Source organism: Saimiri boliviensis, chromosome 7 (assembly GCF_048565385.1).
Source record: "Saimiri boliviensis isolate mSaiBol1 chromosome 7, mSaiBol1.pri, whole genome shotgun sequence".
In the NCBI taxonomy this organism is placed as follows: Eukaryota; Metazoa; Chordata; class Mammalia; order Primates; family Cebidae; genus Saimiri; species Saimiri boliviensis.
The window spans coordinates 115928676-115945286 of record NC_133455.1 but is presented as its reverse complement, the minus strand read 5'-3'; the positions used below and the strand labels follow the sequence as shown (position 1 = coordinate 115945286).

Here is a 16611-nt window from a genome sequence, read left to right as displayed (position 1 = left end):
CTTGTTACAGGGTATACTGTATGGTGCTGCGGTTTGGGCTTCTATTGATCCTATCACTCAGACATGAACACACCACCCAACAGAAAGTTTTTCAGCCTTTGCTCCCCTCCTTGTGTCCCTCCTTTTGGAGTCCCCAGTGTCTGCTGTTCCCATCTTTATATCCACGTGAACCCAAGATTCAGCTCCCACTAATAAGAGACTGTACTCTTACTCACTTAAAATTACTTTTTCTCATAGGGATAGCCCATCAATTAACATGATGAATACTCTCAGACCCCAGTAGACACTGCTTTCTCTTTTAATATTTTGGCTATGATGTGGTTATCAGGCTAAAGAATTCAAACTCTGTTTCCATAGTTGTTGAAAGATTTTGAACTAAATTCACAGCAGGGATGAGGAGTCAGAGGCAAGGGAATTGACATCAATACCCCCAGCTAACACCAGGCCTCCAGCAGGGCAGGACCACTACCTGATGACAGATGGGCAGCAGAGTCCTCCAGAGAGGGAGTGAGGCCAGGCACTAGAAGGGGCTGTGGGCACTACAGTGCTTGACTGACCAGCAGCCAAGGACTTTTTCATTCCCAGCTTAAAAGAGATGCTGTTTTATTCATTCATTCATTCATTCATTCACTTTAAGATGGTGTCTTGATCTGTCTGTCACCCAGGCTGGAGTGCAGTGGTGCAATCCTGGCTCATTGCAACCTCTGTCTCCTGGGTTCAAGAGATTCTCCTGCCTCAGGCCCTGGAGTAGCTGAGATTATAGGCACATAGTTCCATGCCCAGCTAATTTTTGTATTTTTAGCAGAGACAGGATTTCACCATTGTTGGCCAGGCTGGTCTCAAACTCCTGACCTCAAGTGATCTGATCTGCCCACCTCGGCCTCCCAAAGGGCTGAGATTACAGGCATGAGCCACTGCACCCAACTGAGACCCTGTTGTAGCTTGGTGAAGAGCAGAGACAAAATGCTGGTGTTTTAAAAATCTCGATATGGCCCTAAGTTCTTAATATTTTTAGCTTTCTGGCTCTCTGGTGTCATGATGTCACAGTGAAGATATAGGAAACTACCTACTTCCCCACCCAAACATATGCTGATTCATAGAGGATTGCGAGAAATGGACTGCAAAAGTAAAAAGAGAAAATTCCAAGCAGGAATGAAAAAAATATTTGAATCTATGCATGTTCTTCAAGTCAGGAGGGAAACAAGAGCTCCCCTTTATTCCTAGAGGCCCCACAGGCACCTTGAGTTTACTATGCTCCAGATTGTTGGCCTTCTCCTTAGTACCTGTTCTTTCTTTTACATACTGTGATGTGGTGAATGACATCACCATCTACGCACTTAGGCCCAAACCCAAGGAGCCATTCCCTCTACCTCTTCTTCCTCCTGGCCATGCAATCAGTCACTATATTGTCAACCCTGCCTCCTGAATATCTTTCTAGTCTATGTCCTCACCTTCATATTTACTGTGTGAGTCTTGGTTCAAACTTGTTATCTCTGCCCCAGATCAAGTGGTTCCTTGAAACTGATGGGTATTTCTCAAAGACAGTGTATTACTCCACTCCCTTCTCCTGCTGCTAATAAAGACATAACTGAGACTGGGTAATTTATAAAGGAAAGAGGTTTAATAGACTCAGTTCCACATAGCTGGGGAGGCCTCACAGTCATGGAGGAAGACTAAGGAGAGCAAAGGAATGTCTTACATGGTGGCAGGCAAAAAGAGAGCATGTGCAGGGAAACTCCCCTTTATAAAACCATCGGATCCCATGAGACTTATTTACTACCATGAGAACAGTATGGGGAAAACCAACCCTATGATTCAATTATCTCCACCTGGCCCTACCCTTGACACATGGAAATTGTTACAATTCAAGCTGAGATTTTGGTGAGGACACAGCCAAACCACATCACACTCCATCCCTGGGCCCCTTCCAAATCTCATGTCCTCACATTTCAAAACTGATCATGCCTTCCCAACAGTCCCTGAGAGTCTTAACTCATTTCAGCATTAATTCAAAAGTCCACAGTCCAAAATCTCATCTGAGACAAGGCAAGTCCCTTCCACATACGAGCCTGTAAAATCAAAAGCAAGTTAGTTGCTCCCTGAATACAGTAAGGGTAAATGTATTGGGTAAATACACCCATTCCAAATGGGAGAAATTGGTCAAAACAAAGGGCTACAGCCCCCATGCAAGTCTAAAATTCAAGGAGCAGTCAAATCTTAAAACTCCAAAATGATCTCCTTTGACTCCACGTCTCATATCCAGGTAATGCTGATGCAAGAGGTGGGTTCCCATCATCTCAGGTGGTTCTACTCCTATGTCTTCACAGGGTACAGTCCCATTCTCGGCTGCTTTCACAGGCTGGCATTGTATGTCTGTGGGTTTTCCAGGCACACAGTGCAAGCTGTTGGTGGATCTACCATTCCGGAGTCTGGAGGACAGTGGACCTCTTCTCAGAGCTCCACTAGGCAGTGCCCCAGTGGGGACTCTGTGTGAGGGCTCCCATCCAACATTTCCCTTCCACGCTGCCCTAGCAGAGCTTCTCCATGAGGGCTCCACCCCTGCAGCAAACATCTCTCTGGAGATCCAGGCATTTCCATACATTCTCTGAAATCTAGGCAGAGGTTCCCAAACCTCAATTCTTGACTTCTGTGCACTTGCAGGCTCAACACCATGTGGAAGCTGCCAAAGCTTGAGGCTTGCACCTTCTGAAGCCACAGCCCAATCTGTACTTCAGCTGCTTTTAGCTATGACTAGGGTGCAGGGCACCAAGTCCCAAGATTACACAAAACAGCAAGGCCGTGAGCCTGGCCCAGGAAACCATCTTTCCCTCCTAAGGCTCCAGGCCTGTGAAGGGAGGGACTGCCATGAAGACCTCTGACATGCCTTGGTCATAAATAATGAGGAGCCAAATGTTAATCACCAAGACAATTATGCAAATTTATGCAGCCATCTTAAATTTCTCCTCAGAAAATGGGTTTTTTCTTTTCTACGGCATCATCAGGCTACAAATTTTCCAAACTTGTATGCTCTGCTTCTCTTTTAAACTTAAATTCCAATTCCAAACCATATCTTTGTGAATACAGAAAGCTAAATGCTTTTAACAGCACCCAAGTCACCCCTTCAATGCTTTGCTGCTTAGAAATCTCTTCCGCCAGATGCTCTGAATCATCTCTCTCAAGTTCAGAGATCCACAGATCTCTAGGGCAGGAGCAAACTGCCATCAGTCTCTGGCTAAAACAAAGCAAAGGTTGCCTTTGCTCCAGTTCCCAACAAGTGCCTCATCTCCACCTGAGGCCACCTCAGCCTGGACTCTATTGTCACATATCACTATCAGCATTTTGTCCATATCACTATCAGCATTTTGCTCAAAACCATTCAACAATCACTAGGAAGTTTTTTCAAACTTTCCCATGTCTTCCTGTCTTCTTCTGAGCCCTCTAAACCATTCCAACTTTGGCCTGTTACCCAGTTCCAACGTCACTTCCACATTTTCAGGTATCTTTATGGTAGTTCCCCACTCCCAATGGCAGTTTACTGTGTTAGTCTGTTCTCATGATGCTAATAAAGACAAACCCAAGGGTAGAGTCAAGATGGCTAAATAGACACAATGCCAGTGCACAACACCCAGTGAGAGAGATGCAGAAATCAAGAGATCTCCTAGCTCCGGCTGAGATACCAGATGCATTTCAACACTTCTGGTCGGACGGTCAGCAAAGCCCAGGCAGGGCAGACTGAGGTGGCGAGGGGTGGTGCTTCAGCCAGAAAGTGCATCTGACTGGTGAGGTGGAGGCTCCCCTTCTGGCACTCCGGTCCAGATACAGTGCTTCCCCCAAAGCCTCAGCAATACACATAACAGGGGATCTTGCCAGTCAAGTGCCAGGAATTACAAGCACAGAGTTGAATAATAATCCAAGACGGTGTCCTGGATTGGCACACAGATCTAAGCAAACGCATAAGCCCATAAGCTGGACAGGAGAGCCTGTGGACCAAGCTATCACCCCCTCCCCCTGCCCAGAGGAAGCTGAAAGCAGGAATACAGATGGAGCAGCTGGACGGGCCCGTCCCCCATGACCAGAAAGAGGTAGCTGAAAGCGGGGAGACAGACAGTGCGGCTGGGTGGGTCCCTACGCTCCCCAACAAACCCCAGAGGGCTGAAGCACTAACTCTAGCGGGTTATGCAGCCAGTCTGAGCTGAACCCCTGAATGATCCAGTCCTGTAGAGGAAAGACACAACCCACCATTAAAGAGGTGGGACTAGGCTTCACATTTTAACAAAAAACACAGGAAGCCTATGTAGCAACTGGAAGGTGTTCTTGACTACCCAGCAGCACCTCCAGGTCAGCAGAAGAGGTGGGCCTAACCTCCCAGTATAAACAAAAAAGACACAGTAAACCTACCTAGTAACCTGAAGGAGTCCCTGGAAACCCAGTAGCACCTGAAGGAGTCCCTGGAAACCCAGTAGCACCTCAACAGGCAGACAAGTGACTTCATCAAGCAGCTCCCTGAGATCAGAGCTAAATAAATCCATGAAGAAGGGGGAAAAAACAGCACAAAAAGGATGAAACCATCAAAGACCAGAGCACCTCTTCTCCTTCAAGGGATCACAACTCCTCAACAACATGGGAACACAACATGACGGAGAAAGAGAATTGACAGAAACAGGCTTCAGAAGGTGGATAATAAAGTTTTCTGAACTAAAAGAACACGTTCTAACTCAATGCAAAGAAACCAAAAACCTTGAAAAAAGGTTAGACGAAATGCTAACTAGAATAACCAGCTTAGAAAAGAACATAAATGACTTGATGGAGCTGAAAAACACAGCATGAGAACTACATGAAGCGAACACAAGTTTTCATAGCTGAATCTATCAAGCAGAAGAAAGGATATCAGAGACTGAAGATCAACTCAATGAAATAAAAAGAGAAGGCAAGACGAGAAAAAAGAGTGAAAAGAAATGAACAAAGCCTCCAAGAAATATTGGATTATGTGAAAAGACCTAATGTATGCTTGATCAGTGCACCTGAATATGACAGGGAGAATGAATCCAAGCTGGAAAACACTCTTCAGGATATTATCCAGGAGAACTTCCCAAGCCTAGCAAGGCAGTTCAACATTCAAATCCAAGAAATACAGAGAACTCCACAAAGATATTCCTCAAGAAGAGCAACCCCAAGGCACATAATCATGAGATTCACCAGGGTTGAAATGAAGGAAAAAATGGTAAGGGCAGCCAGAGAGAAGGTCAGGTCACCCACAGATGGAAGCCAGTCAGACTCACAGCGGATCTTTCAGCAGAAAGACTATAAGCCAGAAGAGAGTGGGGGCCAATATTCAGTATCGTTAAAGAAAGGAACTTTCAACCCAGAATCTCATATCCAGTCAACCTAAGCTTCATAAGTGAAGGAGAAATAAAATCCTTTACAGACAAGCAATTACTGAGAGATTTCATCACCACTAGACCTGCCTTACAAGAGCTCCTAAAAGAAACACTAAGCACAGAAAGGAACAAGTACCAGTCACTGCAAAAGCAAACCAGTTGGCAAAGACCAAAAATGCAATAAAGAAAATGAGTCAACTAACGGGCAAAAAAACCAGTCAGTAACAAAATGGAAGGATCAAATTCACACATAATAATATAAACATTGAATGTAAACAGCTGAAATGCCCCAATCAAAAGACACAGACTGGCGAACTGTATAAAACGGCAAGATCCACCAGTGTACTGTATTCAGGAAACCCATCTCACATACAAAGACACACACAGACTCAAAATAAAGGGATGAAAGAAGACTTACCAGGCAAATGGAGAACATAAAAAAAGCAGGGGTTGCAATCCTAATCTGATAAAATGGACTTCAAACCAACAAAGATAAAAAGAGACAAAGAAGGGCATTACATAATTGTAAAAGGATCAATCCAACAAGAAGAGCTAACTTTCCTAAATATATACGCACCCAACACAGGAGCACCCAAATACATAAAGCCAGTTCTTAACTACCTAAAACGAGACTTAGAATCCCACACAATATTAGAGGGAGACTTCAACACTCCACTGTCAATATTAGACAGATCAATGAGACAGAAAATTAACAAGGACATCCAGGACTTCAATGCAGAGCTGGACCAAGCAGACCTAATAGATATATACAGAACATTCCACCCCAAATCCACAGAATATACATTTTTCTCAGCACCACATCACACTTACTCTAAAACTGACCACATCATTGGAAGCAAATCACTCCTCAGCAAATGCAAAAGAACGAAAATCATAACAAACAGTCTATCAGACCACAGCTCAATCAGATTAGAACTCAGAATTAAGACACACACTCAAATCTGCATAACCACTTGGAAACTGAACTACTTGCTTCTGAGTGTTGACTGGATAAACAATGAAATTAAGGCAGAAATAAAGATGTTCTATGAAACCAATCAGAATGAAAACACAACTTACCAGAATCTCTGGGACACCTTTAAAGCAGTGTCAAGAGGGAAATTTATAGCAATAAATGCCCATATGAGAAACAAGGAAAGATCTAAAATTGACACCCTATCATCAAAATTGAAAGAGCTAGAGGAGGAAGATCAAAAAAACTCAAAAGCTAGCAGAAGACAAGAAATAACTAAGATCAGAGCTGAACTGAAGGAGATAGAGACACAAAAAAACCCTTCAAAAAATCAATAATCCAGGAGCTGGTTTTTTGAAAAGATGAACAAAATAGACCGCTAGCCAGAACAAAAAAGAAAAGAGAGAAGAATCAAATAGATGCAATAAAAAAAGATAAAGGGGATATCACCACTAATCCCACAGAAGTACAAACTACCATCACAGACTACTACAAACAGCTCTATGCACATAAACCAGTAAACCAGAAAGAAATGGATAAATTCCTGGACACTTGTGCTCTCTACCAAGACTAAACCATGAGGAAGTTGAAACCCTGAATAGACCAATAACAAGGCCTGAATTTGAGGCAGCAATCAATAGCCTACCAAACAAAAAAATCCAGGTCCAGACAGATTCACAGCAGAATTCTACCAGACATACAAAGAGAAGCTGGTTCCACTCCTTCTGAAACTGTATCAAACAATACAAAAAGAGGGAATACTCCCTAACTCTTTTTATGAGACCAACATCATCCTGATACCAAAACCAGGCAGAGACTCAACTAAAAAAGAAAACTTCAGGCCAATATCCATGATAAACATTGACGCAAAAATCTTTAATCCTGGCAAACTGAATGCAACAGCACATCAAAAAGCTTCTTCATAACAATCGAGTAGGCTTCATCCCAGGGATGCAAGGCCGGTTCAACATATGCAAGTCCATAAACATAATCCATCATATAAATGGAACCATAGACAAAAACCACATGATTATCTCAATAGATGCGGAGAAGGCCTTCAACAAAATTCAACAGCCCTTCATGCTAAAAACTCTCAATAAACTAGGTATCAATGGAACATATCATAAAATAATAAAAGCTATTTATGACAAACCTACAGCCAATATCATACTGAACAAGCAAACGTTGGAAGAATTCCCTTTGAAATCTGGCACTAGACAAGAATGCCCTCTCTCACCACTCCTATTCAATATAGTATTGGAAGTTCTAGCCAGAGCAATCAGGCAAGAAAAAGAAATAAAGGGTATTCATTCAGGAAAGGAGGAAGCCAAACTGTCTCTATTTGCAGGCAACATGATTGTATACTTAGAAGACCACATCGTCTCAGCCCAAAATCTTCTCAAACTGAGAAGCTACTTCAGCAAAGTCTCAGGATACAAAATCAATGTGCAGAAATCATAAGCATTTCTATACACCAATAACAGACTAACAGAGAGCCAAATCATGAGCAAACTCCCATTCACATTGCTACGAAGAGAATAACATACCTAGGAATACAACTAACAAAGGATGTAAAGAACCTCTTCAAGGAGAACTACAAACCACTACTCAACGAAATAAGAGAGGGCACAGATGGAAAAACATTCCATGCCCGTGGTTAGGAAGAATCAATATCATGAAAATGGCCATACTGCCCTAAGTAATTTACAGATTCAACGCTATCCCCATCAAGCTACCAATGACCTTCTCCATAGAACTGGAAAAAAACACTTTAAACTTCATATGGAATCACAAAAGAGCCCACATAGCCCAAAAAATCTTAAGCAAAAAGAACAAAGCCAGAGGCATCACACTGCCAGACTTCAAACTATACTATAAGGCAACAGTAATCCAAACAGCATGGTACTGGTACCAAAACAGAGACATGGACCAATGGAACAGAACAGAGGCCTCAGAAGCAACACCACACATCTACAACCATCTGATCTTTGAAAAACTTGGCAAAAACAGCCAATGGGGAAAGGACTCCATGTTTAATAAATGGTGTTGGGAAAACTAGCTCACCATGCACAGAAAGCAGAAACTGGACCCCTTCCTGTCACCTTACACTAAAATTAACTCCAGATGGATTAAAGATTTAAACATAAAGCCGGGCACGGTGGCTCAAGCCTGTAATCCCAGCACTTTGGGAGGCCGAGGCGGGTGGATCACGAGGTCGAGAGATCGAGACCATCCTGGTCAACGTGGTGAAACCCCATCTCTACTAAAAATACAAAAAATTAGCTGGGCATGGTGGTGTGTGCCTGTAATCCCAGCTACTCAGGAGGCTGAGGCAGGAGAATTGCTTGAACCCAGGAGGCAGAGGTTGCGGTGAGCCAAGATCGCGCCATTGCACTCCAGCCTGGGTAACAAGAGCGAAACTCCGTCTCCAAAAAAAAAAAAAAAAAGATTTAAACATAAAACCTAACACCATAAAAACACTAGAAGAAAACGTAGGCAAAACCATCCAAGATCTAGGCATAGGCAAGGACTTCAGGACTAAAACACCAAAAGCAATGCTAACAAAAGCCAAGAAAGACAAATGGGATCTAATTAAAATTCAGAGCTTCTGTCTAGCAAAAGAACCCATCATTAGAGTGAACCGGCAACCAACAGAATGGGAAAAAATTTTTGCAGTCTACTGTCTGACAAAGAGCTAATATCCAGAATCTACAAATAACTAAAACAGATATACAAGAAAAAAACAACCCCATTCAAAAATGGGTAAAGGATATGAACAGACACTTTTCAAAAGAAGATATATATGAGGCCAACAAACATATGAAAAAATGCTCATAATCACTGGTCATTAGAGAAATGCAAATCAAAACCACATTGAGATACCATCTCACACCAGTTAGAATGGTGATCATTAAAAAATCTGGAGACAACAGATGCTGGAGAGGATGTGGAGAAATAGGAACACTCTTACACAGTTGATGGGAGTGTAAATTAGTTCAACCATTGTGGAAGACAGTGTGGTGATTTCTCAAGGATCTAGAAATAGAAATTCCATATGACCCAGCAGTCCCATTACTTGGTATATACCCAAAGAACTATAAATTATTCTACTATAAAGACACATGCACACCTATGTTCATTGCAGTCCTGTTAACAATAGCAAAGACCTGGAACCAACCCAAATGCCCATCAATGATAGACAGGACAAAAAAAAAATGTGGCACATATATACCATGGAATACTACACAGCCATAAAAATGATGAGTTCATGTCCTTTGTAGGGACTTGGATGAATCTGGAAACCATCATTCTCATCAAAGTGACACAAGAACAGAAAACCAAATATGGCATGTTCTCACTCATAGGTAGGTGCAGAACAATGAGAACATGTGGACTCAGGGAGAGGATCATCACCCACTGGGGGCGGTTGGGGTGGGGGGGCTAAGGGAGGGACAGTGAGGGCTGCGGAGGGTGGGGAGGGATAAAATGTGGAGAAATGCTGGATATAGTCAAAGGGGGAATAGAGGCAGCAAACCAGCTTGTTATGTATGCACCTATGCAACAACCCTGCATGACCTGTACATGTACCCCAGAACCTAAAGTGAAAAAAAAAAAAAAAAAAGACATACCCGAGACTGGGTAATTTTTAAAAGAAAGAAATTTAATGGACTCACAGTTTCACAAAACGGGAAGGCCTCACAATCAGGGAGGAGGATGAAGGAAGAGCAAAGGGACGTCTTACATGGTGGCAGGCAAAGAGAAAACTTGTGCATGGGAACTCCCATTTATAAAACCATCAAATCTCATGAGACTTATTTACTACCATAAGAACACTATGAGGGAAACCGCCCCTATAATTCAATTATTTCCACCTGGCCTCACCCTTGACATGTGGGGATTATTACAGTTTAAGGTGAGATTTGGGTGGGGACACAGTCAAATCATATCAGACACTGTTCCATGATTGTCAGTCAGCATCCCAGCAGGAAGCTGGCTACACATGCAGAGGTGACATTTGAAGACATTTGAATGAGGTAACTTTTTTCAAAGGTGTGGCCTGGTACAGGAACCAGCAAAGGATAGTGAAGCACCTCTAGATTAGCAATAGCAGGAAGTCATTGCCACTGGGAGGCCAGAAGGGGCAGAGGAAAGAGAGAACTATGGCTATAGAATTCAAAGTGAGCTGCAGCTATAGAAATGGGACCTCTTATTTTCATTATCAAAAATGACAAGTGTATGAGGTAACACGTGTTAATTAGCTCAATTTATCCACCCCACGATGTATACATATTTCAAAATGACCTACTGTGCACAATATAGACAACTTTCACTTGTCAATTAAAAAATTAAAATAATGAACAAATGAAAAAGAAAAGGGACTTCCTAGCAAGAATTATGACCTCAGGTAGAGCCACTGGCAAACGGAGGCCCAACTGAAGAGGGATAGAGATTTTCTAAGCCAGGCATGGTGGCTCACAACTGAAATCCCAGCACTTTGGGAGGCTGAGGTGGGCGAATCCCTTGAACACGAAAGTTTGAGACCAGCCTGGAAAATATAGCAAAACTTCGTTTCCACACAAAATTTTAAAAATCAGCCAGATGTCATAACACATGCCTGCAGTCCCAGCTACTCCAGAAGCTTAGATGGGAGAATGGCTTGAGCCCAGGAAGCAGAGGCTACAGTGAGCCATGGTTGTGTCATTGCACTCCACTCCACCCTGAGTGAGAGAGTGAGACCCTGTAGACAAAAATCTTTTATAAAGAAAAATAGGAAGAAAATTTTCTGAGCTTTCTTCCCACCTCTGATCTCCTGCTGGTTTCCCCCATTGGCTGAACCCAACAAGAAGGGAGCAGGCAAGGGAGTCAAGCTGGGAAGTTTCCAGAAGGTCAGCCCCGCTGGAGTCAGGGTAGAGAAGGTGGGGATCCAGTCCAGACTGGCAAAAAGAGAATATCCACAGCAAAGGCATTTCACAGGACCCATTTGCACATTAAAATATTCTTGAGAGACCTCTGGCAAAGAAACTTCTTGAAATTTATTTACTCAGTGTTTTCCTGATCTTTCAGAATTTAACCTTGCTCAGCTGCATCTACTTCCTAAATACCACCATGTATGACTTCTTAAAGCACAAATCTTAGCAAGTTATTTCCCTGCTCAAACATCTGTCGAAGTTTCCCCTTTACCATAAAAGAGATGCCTCTCCCTAACCCTTATGCCATTGCCCACCCCAACATACACACATACCAGACCATCAGTGACTCCTGCCTGTCTCTCCAACTTTATCTCCCCCACTTTCGTTCCAGTAATTTATACTCCAGGCTGACTGAGCTGCTTATGGTTCCCTGCTTCATGATCCCATGCTGTCTTTCCACCTAGAATGCCCCAGTGATCCCAAGGCCTGCATTAATATGATCAAGCGGGTCCTTTTCATAAAAACCTTTTCCAATGAACTAGATGGGATGACACCAATTTCTATGCTCCTGCTGTACTTCTTTAGGCCCATAACCCATCTGTCATACAGTATTAACTCTGTTTGATTTTTATCTCGTTGATGAGGCTGAAGAATTTCTTGAGGTCAGGCGTCATGGGTAACACTGCGCTGTATCCCTGCCACTCAGCTCAATGCCCAGCGAACAATGGATGCCCAGGGAATGTTGGTTGACTTAAGTTCTTCCTCTATGTGAGAACCATATGGGTAGTGAGCAAGCAGAGGTGGGATCTTTCCATAACACACCCCTGAGTCATGAGCAGAGGGGAGACCAAAAATGTCTGCAACTTGGATTCCTTGTGTTTGGTTCTATTATTCCTATTCATAGACACTGAAGTGACTGGGAGGAAAAAATAATAAAGATTAAAGTAAATGTTATAATACATAGGAAACTTATTTCTTGAATAACTCCTAAATACCTATCTGCAAACACCAATACCAGAAGTGGTGGCAGGGACTCCCCTCAAATAGTTCAGAACACAAGTGCCCTGAAGTCATCTATTGTGTTTTCTTAGGTCCTACCCCTTGCCTCTCTTTGACTGTCTTGCATTAGACTAATTATAAATTTATATTTCCCAGGTAGGTCTATGTCATGAAGCAACCAGTCCATAGAAGAAAACTTGGGTCCAAATTCTTCCAGGTGTTCCTCTGGAAAATCAGCCTGTTACAGACACAATCCCAGACACCTTCAGAAGTAGAAGGGGGACTCCAGCCAGCTGCAGCACCACTGACCTCACTGCAGTAGGTTGAGTGATGGGGAAAGCACTGGATTATAAATCAGATGAAAAAGGGTAGGGGGAATCCTTTCAATCCTCTCTACCCCTTACCAATTAGGTGACCTTGGCCAAGTTACTCAATGCCTTTAAGTTAGCTTCCCCATCTGCAAAACAGGAGTAAAACCCACCTCAAGGTTATTACCAGGATTAAATGAGATAGCATGGATGGAGATCAGTAGAGACCCAATAAATTTGTGTTTCTATTTCTACTACCTTAATTATCTCTTCCTTGAAGACGCTGCCTTTCTAATTTTGGAAGGAGGCAGGTGACTTGGATGGGTACAGTGAGGTATGCTACCTTGTTTGTTTAAATTTTTTTAAAAAATTAATTTCAAAACTTCCTTATAGCAATCGTGTGACAGAAATAAAACTAGGCAGTTGTTGCTATGCGACATCAGTAGTTTGCTGAGGGACTGGATATATCTTTGCTGTTACTTATCTTTAGTAGAATCTTGAGCAACATTTTTCTGACTACCCAATGTTATTCTGCTCTCATTATGTAAAGAAACAGTTGAGATGGGAAACTGGGAAGGAAGTCCTGTCCTGAGGTTCACTGGATAACGGCTGGTTCACAGCCACCTTACTATCAGACTTTGTGTGTCCTCTTTCCATTTTTTATTCTTTTTCCTTAATCTGTTTCCTCCCATTTTAATCACTTTTGTAAAAGAAAATACTGGATCTTTTTAGGCCTTTCCTTGATGGTGGCTTTCTCAATTTTGGTTGGGTGTTGAACCTTGCCCCCTTTTGAAGCAGCAAATATTGCAGTTTATCTAAAAATTGGATTCATAGCTAGTCCATCCAATAAATGTCTCCCTCTGCTTTTGACTTAACAAAAGACATGACAAAGTTAATACAAATTTTTTGTGAAATATTTAACTTCATGTTTCGGGGTTATTCTCATCCTTACTCATGTCCTTGTGTATAATCTTCATACTTCATATTTTCTAATACATTCCTTTCTTTAAAAAACACACACACAACAACAACCCTGGCCAACATGGTGAAACCCATTTCTACCAAAAATTAGCCAGGCATGGTAGTGCATGCCTGAGGTTCCAGCTACTCAGGAGGCTGAGGCTTGAGGATCACTTGAACCCAGGAAGCAGAGGTTGCAATAAAACCGAGATTATGCCATTGCACTCCAGCCCTCCAGCCTGGGCGATACAGTTAGAACCTCTCTCAAAAACACAGACAGACAAAACTTTAACTCCATTAAAAACAAAGAAACAAGTCTGCAGTAAAACTCCTAAATGTATCTTGTCCCTAACTCCTCCCCTTTGTACCCTTTTCAATCTAGAACTCTCGCCAATTCTGCCCTTCCTACTCCTCTCTGCCGGCTCTTCTGCTCTCATTCAAGTACATGCTTGAGTTCACCTGACCCTTCTGCACTTTTCTGTTCTCATCTCAGTGGCAACAACACTTTGAAATTCTGGGCAAGTGCAGAGAAAGAGTGCACAAGAAATCTAAAGGGGGACATTCTGAAGGATTCTGTGACCAGGTTGGAGGAAAAAGTCCCACCCAGCGTTAGGGAGCATCATGGGGAAAGAGTGAGCCTTCTGAGGAAGGTGTGTTTCAGCTGGGAGGACTTATTCTGTGCTGTGAGAAGTGCCTAGACAACAACACACTATTCTCATTTTGAAGGGAGCCCCAGGGCTTTTGTGCTGATACCTGTTCCACCCAAACCTGACCTCATCTCCTTTTCTCTGCCTTGGTCTTCGCTCCTGTCGAAATGTATTTCCACTGCCTTGGCCTCACCCTGCTTTACGCATCAACTATGTCAAAGAAAAATGGTCTGAACAGAGTGGGATCCCTGAGAATATCTACTCTTAACTCCCAGATAGTCCAAACCCTGAAGCCGAGAGATGGGCTAAAGTCACACAGCTTGTTAGTGGTAAGACAGAGGGACCCAGTGTCACAGACCCTGGCTCTCCAGCCCATGAGCCAGCTGGCTAAAACAGAGGCCTGAAAGGTGAAACTTGAAGGTAAGGTCTGCTTTTATTGTCTTATTTAGGTCCAGATGATGACTAGAGAATGATGACATATTTTTAATCTCAGAGAGAAGGGAAGGAAGACCCAAACAGGTCCAGTTCCAGGCTGTAAGGATTGTTGACAAACAGCCTCCTGTTTCCCCTATCAGTGTATGGTAGCAGACATGTATTGAGTATCTACCGTTTCCCCATCTGGCACTGGGCACTGGCGTACAGAGATGCAGACAATACAATTCTTGTCCAGCCTTCAAAACACTTGTGGACTAATGGCTAAACAAAATCTCAAGTCAAATAGAGCAAAAGACAGAATCCTGGGGGAAATGCTTTTTTATTTTTTTCTTTCCGTGCACAAAAAAATAAATGATGAATCCACCCTGTGAGGAAGAAGAAATTGGAGAGAGTCTCACAAAGGAAGCAGTTTTTGAGTGGGGTCTTAAAGGGGAGATATGGAAGCGGCAGAGAGGAGGCCAAGGGCTCCATGCAGCTGAGGAAGCCCATGCAAATAGAAGGTGGCCATGATCAGCAGGGCATCTGAGCTCTGTTTCCCTTAAGAGGTGTTGTGACACATACAGTGTGTAGGAAAGAAATGGGGGGACTGAGATGAAAGGCTGGAAGCATAGAAAAGGGCTGGTACTGTGCTCGCTTTGGCAGCACATATACTAAAACGGGAACGATACAGAGAAGATTATCATGGCCCCTGCGCAAGGATGACATGCAAACTGGTGAAGTGTTCCGTATCTTTTTATATATAAAAAAAATTATTAAAAAAAGAAAAGGGCTGGTACTGTAATGGTAGGCCTCTGATTAATAAATCCATTTACATATTTATAGTCCACTTGGATGGGAAAATGATTTGCAGTTCTGGCATTTAGACCTGATGCTGTGAGCGCAGGGAGTGAAAGGTTTTTAATAATAAGAGCGTCATGACTGGATTTGTGTGCTGGAAAGATTTTCAGATTTCCACAACTGACCCTTCAAATGCTAGGTGAAATGAGCGAATGTTGCATCTTTCTGCGGGTAAAAGAACTGTAAAAGCAAAGCTATATTTACAAAGTGAGGAATATTTCAGGAAGACTTAGCTTGTTCTATCTGTTGAATTCTAAATAACAATGGTTACTGGTTAGGATAAGACCTAAGGATGAAGGGTACATCAGCTTTTACTCTACAGGAGCCCTTTGAAGCTCTGTGTAAGCTTCTAAACCCATTAAACCATACAAAGTCTTATTTATGATACACAGAGTGACCCCCTACCTCGACAGCCAAATAATGGCAATCACTAACATTGGTATAATTATCTGTATTCACAAAGGACTCTATTCCATTTTCTGTCTTCATTCCTACAAAAACTAGATAGAGGCTATTTTTGTCTCCACTTTACAGATGAGAAAACTGAGAATTAGAAAGGCAAAGTGACTTGCCTAAGGTAACAGCCTATCAGGGATGGAGTTGAAAATTGAACCTGAGTTCTCTGACTCCAAATTCTGATGTTCTTTCCATTGCATCCTGCTGGTAATCAGTAGGGTGTCAGGCATCACAGCCAGATCACCTGCCCCGAGACAAGAGACTGTGTTCTGCACCAAAAGCTGCCATGAGTTGACTGATGATCTTGACCATGTCCTTGTCCAGCTAATAGGAATAATGACACCTGCTCACTGACAGTAAGGATGTTATAACACCTTGCGAAGTGTAGAGCACTAGACAGGCGTAACGCTCATCTGTATTCATTTAGCATAATAACCTGATCTCCAAAAGCCTAGAAACTATCCATGTATCAGAGCTGGTGACAAAATATTTCTACCTGAAATCTGCCACTATCACATGGAGAAGGGAAAACAGAAATAGGTCACATCTGTAATGTGTTCCTCTCCCAGATTCCAAAAAATATATATATGAAGACATACTTTTGCAGCTAGTCAGAGTGACACACTAAGTCAGGCATTTTTTAAAAATCTGTTTTAAAATGGCAAATTAGTGGGCAAAGTTACTTCATACCTTGAAGGACCTGAGAGA

The 16611-nt window shown here is 42.6% G+C and overlaps 1 non-coding gene across 1 annotated transcript; it reads left to right on the top strand.

The window, feature by feature from the left end:
• The first annotated feature begins 15236 nt into the window (after positions 1–15236).
• On the top strand, positions 15237–15343 carry LOC120360797 (U6 spliceosomal RNA). Its single transcript, XR_005577216.1, has one exon. It is a non-coding gene; the product is annotated as a U6 spliceosomal RNA (small nuclear RNA).
• Positions 15344–16611: the final 1268 nt, after the last annotated feature.